The sequence below is a fragment of the Varroa destructor genome, unplaced genomic scaffold (assembly GCF_002443255.2).
Source record: "Varroa destructor unplaced genomic scaffold, Vdes_3.0 BEIS01000001.1, whole genome shotgun sequence".
Taxonomy (NCBI): domain Eukaryota; kingdom Metazoa; phylum Arthropoda; class Arachnida; order Mesostigmata; family Varroidae; genus Varroa; species Varroa destructor.
The window spans coordinates 47,272,497-47,284,844 of NW_019211454.1; the positions used below are offsets into that span (position 1 = coordinate 47,272,497).

The window sequence follows — 12,348 nt, forward strand, 5'->3', positions numbered from 1 at the left end:
GTGCATCAGTTTTTTTTTAACATTTTATAATATATGAACAATTAGCATATAAATAACCTCCATTTACGTGCCAAATCAAATTCACGGCTGACAGTGGCTAATTATACAGAGCCAACTTGTCAACTTGTAGGGTTATTATTATAATTATCCAAACTCTAGATAAGCTCGAAAAGTTAGTACCGACAATCAAATCACCAATACTCAGATAAAAATCATTATCCGACTTACAAGGATGACGTGAACGCCTAACGTTTAAAAAAAGCAGACGTTTTTAGGAACTCATAATTTTTTAAATATGGTGTATCTATTTGGAGTTTTAAAAAAGCAATCTGACCACTATAGATGCTGTGAAGCCTCTATGCCTTTACGTTAGTGGGATATCGGTAACTCTGATGCATAGTTGGTTCTAATTAAAACCGCGACAGTAAAATGGTCGATCGCGCAGAAAAAGAGAACATCTCTTACCGATTGCCCTAAAGTACTTTCGTTCTATGTAGATGTATTTAGAATTTTTACAGTGGAACATCTGCACACACTATCCTCTCCAACTTGTGAAAGTTTGTGAAAAGAGTGGCCGATAATGATTTGACAATTTGTGTCTAAACAACTGCGCCTTACCTATATGTTTTACGATTTTTATTTCAAACATAACCTTTGCCGTTTATATCGCAGGTGGACAAAATCAAACTGACAGCGCTAAAATGTTACAATGTTATTTTTATTCCCTGCTTTCTCTGGAACGATTGAAGCTTTGAAACATAATCGATTTTGAGTGTTTTTCCTACATAAATCTAAGGCTCTATGGAAGTGTATCGTACATTAGCCATAAGAAACGTTTATTACAATTATGATTCGTTAGTGTTATTCGAAATAGTAGATAGAGTAGCTGACCATTTTTCTATTATATTTAGAGCTTTCCAGTTTCTGAGTTAAAGGATCGAATTGTTCTTGACAAGAAACCAGAACGCAAAAACTAGAATTTCAACACAATTTCTTCGTAGCTTTTGTTAAATTTTGCTGAAAACCGTAAAATTGGAGTAAGCAAAGGTTACCGAACAAATCAATGGATTTCCCTGTGACTCGATGAGTAAGACTCAACCACTTAATAGCGTGGCAAAATCCGTCTTGCTTTCGTTGCAATGTCTCGTACTCATTCGTTCAACGTTTATTGACTTCAGCTGGCAACAATTCTTTAAACTAGTAGAATTATTAGAGCGTTTTGAATAACTGAATTCGAATCAGGTAGATCTAGAAGATGTATTATCCTACACGGATATACAAGCAACATTTCCGCCATGTAAATGAACTCAGTGAAACAGCCAGTCTCAACCTCAAATGGTAATTTTCTCTATTCGGCGAATAGGTTAGTAGTACAGTCGTTTTTTACGCTCGACATTCAATCCATTGATTATTACTTTTGACGGGTCCCACTGAACTTACGTTGGTTTTGTTCGACCAGAAGAAGCCAATCTCAGTGAGCCCGCCAGCTCACATCAGATCAAAGTTTCGTTCTGATCTTTTCTAGAAAACCGACGTCTAGAGCAATAAAAGATGCTCGTTCATATTCAACACTGGGTACTAGACTAAGCCAAACAACCTGATCGAAGCTGGTATGTGCCAACATTAGTGGACGAAGATACTTCTTGCTAGTGCCTGCTGAGAAATTCTCATCGGCCTTTTTCATCGTCACCCTCCGCACAAGACGAGCAGCGGTTACTCATTAGAAAGAAAAAGCTCTTTGGTGCAGCAAGCCAATCCTTGAGATGACCAAGTCTATAGTCGAAGGATGGGCTCCGCCAACAGCGGCGAACCCATAATGACGACTACGTTATATCTCAGATATTTCATTGTTAACTTTATTTTTCGGGTTTACGGAGGCTCAACTGTAAGTCGGGTGTGCGGCTTGTAAAGCTACAAAAATGTCGCGCCAAATCAATGAGCATCTAAAGTGGTCTTTTTTATTATGGCTTATTGCGTTCAGATTGGCCTTCTGTGGCTCATTACGAGACTGTGGCAAATGGAAGGAGATTTGTCGCTTTCATGTTTTGCTTAGTCTTATAGCATTCTCCTACAAAGTTTGATGGTTACTGACCAGCAAGTTGCCACTGTAATACCCGGAAATGAAAGAACCCGTAAAAGTGAGTAGTAAAATTCACGCATTACCTACTTTACTTCATCAAATTCAGCATCTGATTTGTGCAAATAAATAGCTGGTTACGAGGGTGAAGTAGATAGTTGTCATGGAGGCAAAAGAATACTCAGTACGGTCCCGTACAAACAACAAGGAACAACATCGATATAAAAGAAAAAGCTACGTTAGATGGCTTATCGATGCGGAAGGGTTCGAAAGTGTATACGTAGTGTTTAATTTCCACCCGCTCAAATTAACACAGCTGCGAAAGTAGGACTGAATATCAAAAGATGCTCGTTTGATAGACAAACAGTGAAGAACGCAGTGGATGCGTCTAGCTTGGTTGATTTTTTACTGGTGTTCGAAAAACTTACTGCAAATAGTACCTTGATAAATATTGCTCATTAATGTGACTGTTATTCTTTGCATACGTGGGCATTGTGAGCACGTGGCCTGTGGAGAGAAAAAGGCCGTCAAACTGCATTAGACCAATAGTGGGTACAATATGTGGGCCCTTGGTGACAAGCTTACAGGTTCAGTAATTATATGCATGTTTACTATTCTTTTCTTTTACTAGGTAAAGCCTTATTCTGGTCATAGGCTGAATGCGTTAGATTTAAGCGTTGAGTAATCAATAAGAGGTGGAAAGGGAGCTGAGCCATATGTCGAAGTGTGGCAGTGTGAAGTGGAAATTCCTCCAAAACTTATGAGAAATCAACTTATGCGAAATGATTGTCGTATAAACTACATGAGAGTATGTCTTTATTAAACACTATTACGTGCACTTTATAAATAGGGTAACTTCTCAATAGGGATTACACGTAACTGCATAGCAGTAATACGTATACATCTGATCAAGTGAACATTTCTTTACTGATCGAAAGCTGGCTGGCATTTGTAGAAAGGAAGAAATCCGAGGGTATCGCTTGTTTTTTTCTATGAATACAGTTAACTGCGGAAATCGGGAGAACAGTCGATTTCCTCTTTGGGCCGTTGGCAGCCAAGCTTTTTTTGACCTTAACAAAGCCCTTGCTTGGTTGTTTCCGCTTTAATCTCTTTGAAAGATGACTATAGCTAGCGTACAAATCCGACAGAATAGACCGCAGCGACAATCATCTAACATTCGCTTATGTTCTAGTCTAGAAATTTTGTCTTATGTTTACATTCTCGGAATCAGCTCTAACATAAATCAAATCAAGTCACCGGAAGCGGAGCTTTGACTGTTTATGTTTCAAATATGGCCGCAGGGTTTCGATAAGCAATGTTTTTCACCTGTATGCCTCTTCATTTCGTACAAATAATCTTCAGTGAGATTGTCGCGCAGTTTAAGAGACAGGGTGCGAAATTAGGGGAGCTTATGCTCTGACCTTGTTTGTTCTACTAGTATAGAAGATACAGAAAGTAGTTTTTTCTGTCCGTTATTCGACAGCATGGCCTCTAAACTCTAGATTGTTCTACAAGTCCATAGTTTTTCTTAGCTTATGATTATGTTGGAGGTATCTTGACAGACTTACAAATCTGCTCGACTGGCTCACCGAAGGATCTCTACGGTAGACCACAATATATATATATATATATGTACATAATACTGAACGCTGAAACGTGACGCTTAACATCGCGGCATGAATCCTGCAAGTAAATCTGCAGAATTATACTCATGTGTGTGTTTATAGGCAGAGCCGTTGACAAACAGGCGGTTGCTAATCAATATAGGTGAATCAGTAACTTTCGCGTCGAAGTTGTATATCAAAACGATAAGTAGTTTGGTGCTATCCTTCAATTACAATCAACCTATACATATAGGCTAGGTTTCAATCAATAAACTGTCCTCAGACCTTACGTACAGGTGTAACCAGCAAGCGATACAGTTCATTGTGACATGTTTGCTACATACAATTTGAATGGGTAAGAGCAACTAAGTAGAGAAGCCACACATTTTTATGAAATGGTTTTCAATTTAAATCAGTTAGCATCTCGCGCGTTTTGTGCCCTCAGAGCGTATTGGTTACTTTCTCAGCCTATTATGTCACGAAATTCTTCTCTTCATCTCATCTATCTCTACAATTATGGATCCGTATCATCTTCGAGTTCGCGAGTTGTTGTTGCTATTGTCAAGCGAGCCGATGTCTACCGTGTGGCAGGGATGGGACAGATGTAAAATTGACCTTTGCCTAAAAGCTCATCTTTCAGCCTGTCGACGGTCACTAAGGAAATCATAAATGTACATTTTGTGGCTTCAATGTTCATCGGCTCAATTGCTCGTTTACTTTAGCTTCACATACGACAATAGTACTGATCAGTATCTGTCAAGCTCATTTGACAAGCCGTCGCGACCATCTTTAGCTAGCTATGAATTCGCCGACCGTAGCGACGTATGCATCTACAGCCAACAACTACCATGTTTATTTTAGATTTATCGGACAAGGATCAAAACGGATCCGAATATCTAGCTGAACTGGAGGCCTATCGCGCACTAGATACTTTCGAGTGGAACTCCACTTCTTATGCTGGCAGACTCTCCAGAGTAAGCAACGATAGCAGCCTCAGGGCAGAGAATTTGTTACGTAATAGACTCAATATAGACTTATGTTTAGGCCTGAACTAAGAAAACTGTAAAGCAGAGGCGATATGGATAGTGTATAGGTTTGGCGTTCCTTACAGGCCATATCTTTTCTGCCACTTAGCTAAACTCAACCTGCTTCCCAAATCTCCATCTTGAAACATCAACTGATATTTCCAAGTCTATGCCCTGTACACTGAGCAACGTTGGAGGCACTTCGTTCCGTTGAGACTGGACCTAGAGAGCACAGAAATGCCCTGTAAGAGCGTTCAGTAAAATAAAAGAGAAACTAAGATTTTTCTAACTTTGCATGATTATGTTTAGCATAAGAACCTAAAGTGAGCAATTCCATCCCGATAGATACTTTAGCCGTGAGCAGAACTTGTTGAAAAAGATCTTCCTTAGAAAGGAAATATCTACTCGCTTTAGCTGTTTGAAGTATTGCTGTTCGCTGCGGTAAACACGCAGGAATTGTCAATAAATTAACACCATCTTCTGATCAACACCATTTAGTGGAAAACTATATTAAATCGAGATTATATGTACATAGTATCGTGTGTTCCTTCTATACGTACTTAAGTTGTAGTTATTTTTACGTTTAGTGAAACAGGTGTCGCCATTTAAAGAGTCTCGTTTATCTTGTCATAGCTTTAATGTAAATGTAACGAGCACTAAACTAGTGTGATCACTAGTTTCACAAACGTCGTAAAGATGAGAAACAACCAACTAAAAAAAGAACCATCTTGAGTTCGAAAATGACAAAAAGAGAGAAACGATATAGATGTACAACTTTTGACTCTTGTAGAAGTCTATATAAATGATTTATTATTCCACAACTTCGTTAGCTAACGATAATATCGGTATCTATTAAATTTTCAATAATACCTATTTTAACAATTTGTTGTATGCTATTCACAATCTGAAACGCTTTCCAAGAAATTTGTCTTAGTTGTTTAAATAGTACTTATATATATATATATATATATATATATATATATATATAAGTACTATTTAAACGACTTAAACCGCATAAATCTCGATTGGGTAACCTGCCTTGTTTACCAAGATAAAGATAATTCTCTGCTAGTATAGGAGATTGGTGGGCATCTTAAAAAAAACTTATCAACAAATTATCATTTCTGTAAATAATACAACCGTTTCGATCATGTCAACGCAGAGATAGTGCCAGCTGACCGTTCCCAGTAGAATAGCAATGCGCATTAAAGTGTTCTGAAGGATCCTAAACCTAGTCCTACTATGGCACTTTCTTTAAGAAAAAGAACGTGAAGAATATGACTTATATCCTTAGTCCAATACTTCCAAAACCCTCTCAGGACTTTATGTGGGTGGCCGAACATCTTGAACAAGATGGACAAGTAAACTGCTCGAAAATAACCTTTTCCGTTCGAGTTCCTTCTCGTTGATGGTCAGGTTGCCCATTTAACTGGTGTGCTAGGGAAAGATAAGAACACACGCTTGACTACTATACATAAGCATGGCATGAAACGGACCGGTCGCTGGAAACCTATTGCACCGAAGCTGGGTTTCGAGCCAGTAGTCTAATATACCACCTAACTCGATGGTCTAAGACATTTAGCAATAAAATTTGCCTGTCAAACGTTAAGTCACAAGTATGCAGGTCGCTACCGTACATGTGGCGAATCCTAAACAATATTAATTACTATGGCTTTTCTGATTGTCGTCTTAAAACGTAGTTAGGGTTTTTAGGATAAATCTTTGCTTTGGCAAGTGGCAAGATGTGATGTATTAGGTTGTGCGGTATAACGTTTGTCTCAGAAACGACTTTTTGGATAAAATATCTGTTAGCATTGGCAATTCGCTGGTTATTCATCCACGTTTGCCGGGTCGCTTACCACCCTCGATTAACGTTTCTTTCTTTTAATTGTTTATCTACACCAGTGCTGGAAGGATCACCCTTCTTTCTTTGTCTGCTTATCTTCGACCAGGTAAGTGGTGCTAATTGCAGCTGGTTGCAAAGGGCAACTCTTTGACTCAAGTCAAACAAGTTGACATCAGTCCATTAGCTTTCCCGTAAACTATTTGCAATTTCGTTTCTTTTTACTTGCGACGCTTAAGTTATATCACAATATCCGAATAAAGCACCAGTCCTTAAATAGCAACTTACTCACGGACAGGCAGGAACACACAGACATGTCAAAGCCCCAGAACTGAATGTTGGCTCCATGTAGACCGACAATTTAAATCAGCGCTGTGTGTGACATTACCTCGCACTTGCAACTCCTCGAATCGAAAAGGCACGAAAAATGGCATGTCTTACCGCGTGTTCGTGCGAGAAAATGATAAATGCAACCCGGACCAACGATGGCGCCGTCAGTTGTCCCTAAGATGTGATAATAACATTGTAATTTGACGGTTCCAACGTTGACGCTACTGCCGTTTTTGTTGTTTTTAGTGTAGGCGCATTGTGCGATGAAAATGAGCATTAATAATCGATCATCGTGTCATCTTTTGCACTTTTTTTTCATACGAGAAAACGCTGCCAGATATAGATGAAGTCGAAAACAGCCAGCACTGTTGTTTTTCAACTAGATTATTAATCATTGTTACTGCCGCTGCAATAGTCAATCAGGTTTAGGATAGGTGTTATTGGTCACGGCGGTGCACCCCTCGAGTCGCTGGAGATGATAACTCGCCGCCATCCTTTAATCATCGTTGCCACGGTTATTGCTATCGCCATTAGCAACAATACCGCTGCTAGAAGTGCTAAAGACGATTAGCTGTACGTACTTTAACAATTGTACTTCTGGTTATGATGTGTCTGATGAAGGGTGAAAGTTGGCTGAGACATGATTGACTGAATTCTGCCACTTATGCTGGTCAAGTTGCCGATACCAGTTGTACCGTTACGACGCAGCAAGGAGATAATGATCTTTCGCAATATTTGCCTTTTAAATCTTCTCGACGCGGGAAAGTCGAGCCAAAGGCGGGACGAATTGCAACGCCTGACAGGTGATACTGTCTTTCTAGTATTTACCAGCCATGACATGCTTATAGGGTATTTGGCGAAGTCCTCAGGTTCAGCGCATATGATCGCATATGTGAGTTCGCACAATGAATAACGTATGCTCACACTTTTCGCACGTTCACTGTATCTCGAATACAAATAAGATTTTATAAAAAATAAACAGGTTGTTTCATCTCTGCTTGACTACCTAGTTTAGAAGACTACTACACTGGTGCTATGTGCATCAGTTAGAATTTAGCATACTACTGTTGTTGCCGATTAATGTTGATATACAGAAACAAACAGTTGTTCTCCTTACGAAAGCTTTTTTTCACAGCACTAGCAGGTCAGTAAGAGTACAAGTCCCTAATCGAGCCTGGGCGTAATGGCACTTCCTATTTAGCTAGCTTCTATTACAGCATACCCCGACGAAGACTGGACATATTACTCTACCATGTTATTTTGCTCTCGTCTATGGAATACAGAATAAGAACTTCGAGAGTTTAAAAGGATGGAAAGCTGCGAATTTCTTCTAATTGGTGTCCCCAAGTTAAACGTGTATTTAACGTTTTATACATTTGTTGATAGATTGCTTGTAAAAAAACACTACTAAATGTTTAAGAGTAAAACGAACAAAGAGATTGCTTGTAACAACTAGAGTGATACGTTTTTAAGAATTGGTATGATTCTCCTTATTTTACCGGATTCAAAAGGAACATTTGAACTGTCATAGTTACGCGTAAAATTCTTCTGCTTTCTTTCCGGAAGACAGCGTCAAGTGTTTGTGATCACACGCGTAAGGTCAGAAGTCACCTAAAGTCACCCCTAATTTTATTTCAACTGGGTTGAATGTGTTTATGCACACTTATTGACTGCCTGTTACAGAGAGATGCCGCCGATTGGACGTAATTCTCCTACCGTGAATAACGCAAATCTGAAATCAGCCGGTTACATTTGCATTTTTGCTTCCGTGTGAAGTAAGCAATGCGGTCATATAAGTCGATACCATCTTACATAAAGGCTATCCTACCTACAGAACGCTGCAATCAGATTTTCCGGCCTTCCCCGTTTCCCTGCGTTGACGCAGAACTGCATAATTTGGCTTTTTGCTGAATTATTATCACATTATTAGAAATATTAATCAATCAATTTGTGTTTAATGTGCACATGTGTTTGCTAGCTACCTGAAACCAAGCACAAGGTAAACACCAAGTTCAATCTTTCCCTTTCCAGCATAGCTTTATTTATCCTCTTACACACCTTCACATGAAAATGCGGAAGTGCCTAGAAAATGTCTGTCCTCTATCTTAGCCTCAACAATCTCCTGTCTGATGAAACCTTGCAAAGGTAACTCCTAATGCAGAGCCACTTGTTCATCATATTTTGCTGTCATAATGACGAAAATTGTTGCCCGATTAAATATATTTATTTGGTTGGTTTCCCTTTGACATTTGCAGGATATTCGGTAACCTTTTAGAGATAGGGAAATATTAGCTCTGCTACCGTGAGTTTTGACGGAGTAATCAAGCTCATCCAATTTAACTGTATTCTTTATATAGACAAGTTGTCAAAGGCAAAGCTGTAATTGATTTGAGAAGCGTTCCACTTTGCAAAACAAGATCATACGGCCAGGCTTTATACCTATACTGGTACACCCTAACAAAATATTTGGTGTGCATTGTCTTAGCTGGTATACGCCATGTTGGCAATACCCCAGAGTTAGCTTCGATGTGATTGAATCGCGCTATCAATCAAGCGCGTGCCTCGAAACATAGAGGCGATTATTAAGCGTACGTGTTAGGACGTCTGTCTGGTGGAAAACTTCGCTACCCTAATTTCCCTATTCTGTTCTTTTACATTCAAACACCAGCACCCAAAACATTACTACTACAAAAAACCAGTACAGCCCTTTGGCACTAGAGGCGTGATCAGCCCTTTCTGAACTAAATACTACTTATTATACCTAGATATTTTGTTGAATATATTTGTGTTAAGCTTGATCAAATCTATAGTAACACATTTTGTACAGGTGCGACTCCCCCCTTGGTGTACAAGCTTCTAAACGGCCTTGTCAACCCCCAAGTTCTCCATAGCACCTACATACATTCAAAGCACAGACCTTTTCCTATGATTTTTTTTACATTTGTTTTTGTGAGCCTTCAAATAAACAGTGAGTCAACTGTACCGCATCTGGTTGTTGCGCGATCGACCAAAGCCATGGCTGGTCGTGGGGAGGGTCTAGGGTTAACGCCAGGCATGTTTTTAGCACATAGAGTCTACCGAATGGAAATTCTCTCGATGCTGTTCGCAGACGTTACCCTGCTGCATCTGTACAACCCCATTACCTCCACCATATCTCCATTTGAAATCATATATTTTGATGTACTTTATACACCTTCCGTTTTTTTGTGGGAAGGCTCAATTCGTTTATTTTTGAGGTCCAGATGGTTATTGCTTTTGAATTTGACCGACATTCCTTCAATGGTGATATTGTCATCAGGTGAATCAGTTTTCAGACCGCAAGGACGCAGTCGATTAAAAATACACTCATTAATTATGTAACGACACTAGTGTTTGCTAATAATTTAAGAAAACAAATGTTAAAAACTTGTGTTAAAGTTGCAAAAATGTTTTAAAACACCTTCATCTCAGATCTTAGAATAATCACGCATGTAATAACATCATCAATTACGTCACTTGGCAAGACCCTCAGACGGTTGCCGATTAGCGTCCATAACCAGTTTCAAAATCGAAGTGGTCATTCATCGCATTGCTATTTGCGGTCATGAACAGTGCCCTACTCTTTTAGCGGTCACGCATTAGAACACAGATGCGCGAGACTCGGTAGATCTTTGTCAATCGCAGTTGCTCTTTAAAGTGGTATTACAGGTATTTTTTTTAGGTATACTACTGCTTGTACCGGCGATGTCTACGAAAACATTAAAAAAAAAGGTAACAATTGTCAATACTGCCCTATAGGTGCGACAAGCTCACTCATTTTTCCTGATTCGAAAAGTTTTGGAGTAAAATTTAAGGAGAAGTTGCTATGGTCACTGAAGCAACTGGTACAATTTTCAGTAGAATAGAGCATTTGTTTGAGGTATTCGTGATTTTTAGATATTGATATTATTACACTTCACACTATAATCTATATTTTGAAAGCAACCCAGTTAAAATATTTAGGAAGCCAGATCTTGAATATGAAGTATTTTGCGAAAACTAATATATTTTAACACACCACTTCCGTAAGACAAAAGCTTCAGAAAGTGCGCACTGTACCAGAAAAGTATCGAACTTAAATTTCCTTCTTTGGATATTCTTATACGTATCAAGATAACCAGAGGCCCAGTGACGTATCAGAATATTTCGCCGCGGAACGGGCACGCGGCAAGTGAGCCTATTAGCTTTGACCTTAATTGATGATACACTCTTTAAAACATGTCAACATTAAAGATCTTGGATTCCTTTAGTCTTCAGTGGTTTTTGTTTTGTTATGGACTGGGCGACCCATCGACTAAAACTGCAAAATTCCGGTATGAGAATGGAAGACATGTATTACGTATTAATTATTTTGTGAATCATTTAACACTTATCTCTAGAGCCTATCGCTGGAAATGTGTCATTAACTTCTGACAGTAAACGCTGCATCAGTCCAACTACTTACAATTATTTCAAGCGAACTTAAGTAACCCCAATTGTAAATTTCACTAGCAAGATCATAAATAAGATTGTAGCGTTGTTAATAACCTTCAGAAGCATATATATGTGTATATATATATACTTAATGAAATATAGTTTATTTAAACAGGCGCTTTATTCAAGGCCTTGAAAACCAGTTCCTAATCGAGTGGATTGGTCCCAAAACACTTAACCAAGTATACTTAATTAGTCCAAACAAATTATGATAATTACTTTTAAAAACATCACTCATAACATAAGTATTAAGCCGTTGTTATTTATAATCGATTTCACCGGATTTTCTCCGACGTCTTAAACACAAACACATCTGAAGCGCAGTTAACGGCCCAGCTGATACGGCGGACACGGTAACTTTCAAGCAGATCACCCACCCACTCATAAACGAGACAGGCCTAATAGATCATGTGTCTTTGTCAAAAGCGATCCGGAAGTCTCAACAGCGTTGTGCACATTTGAAACGCTAAATATTGCTTTGACAAAAGTAGTAAAAATAAAAAGCAAGAACGCCACTTGAAATCTCTGCCATTGAAAAGCGGCATGCGGCTTGCTTTCGAGCGGAACTTACCCTTGAGAGGATCTACAAACAAGCTAACTTTGCCACGTGCTGGACAGTTTGCTAAATTATCATTATCAGATTTTTCATGTTATGCCCTCTGAAGTATAGCAGCTATCAAAGAGGCTTTTCTAAGCAGAACGAGTGTCACATATTTGGTGAACGTCTTCATCGGAGGCGGTTCCCTACCATTGGTTATCAACAACGACTCAGGACATTCTTGAAGCAAATCTCAGCTGCTGACTCCGTTTTGCCAAACCAGCGATAGTCACTTACCTAAAAGATATTAATCCGATATTAACATGATATTAAATCAGTTAATATGTCTTTTTTATGATATCTCACTTACCTTATCTAGTCGTCAACAGAAATTTATATATAAAGAAGTCACTGCATTTTTAGCTCAAAGCTACATATAA

General features: G+C 38.8%; 1 protein-coding gene across 6 annotated transcripts in view; it reads right to left on the bottom strand.

Moving 5' to 3' along the window:
* LOC111246944 (uncharacterized) overlaps positions 1-12,348 on the bottom strand; it is an 85,179-nt gene that overhangs the window by 12,435 nt on the left and 60,396 nt on the right. For 2 of the 6 annotated variants that reach the window (XM_086977658.1, XM_086977656.1), the window contains exon 2: positions 12,119-12,205. The exons of the other annotated variants lie outside the window; for them this stretch is intronic. The gene's annotated coding sequence lies outside the window, so the exon portion shown is untranslated. The remainder of the gene's footprint in view (positions 1-12,118; positions 12,206-12,348) is intronic. 6 annotated transcript variants of the gene reach the window in all.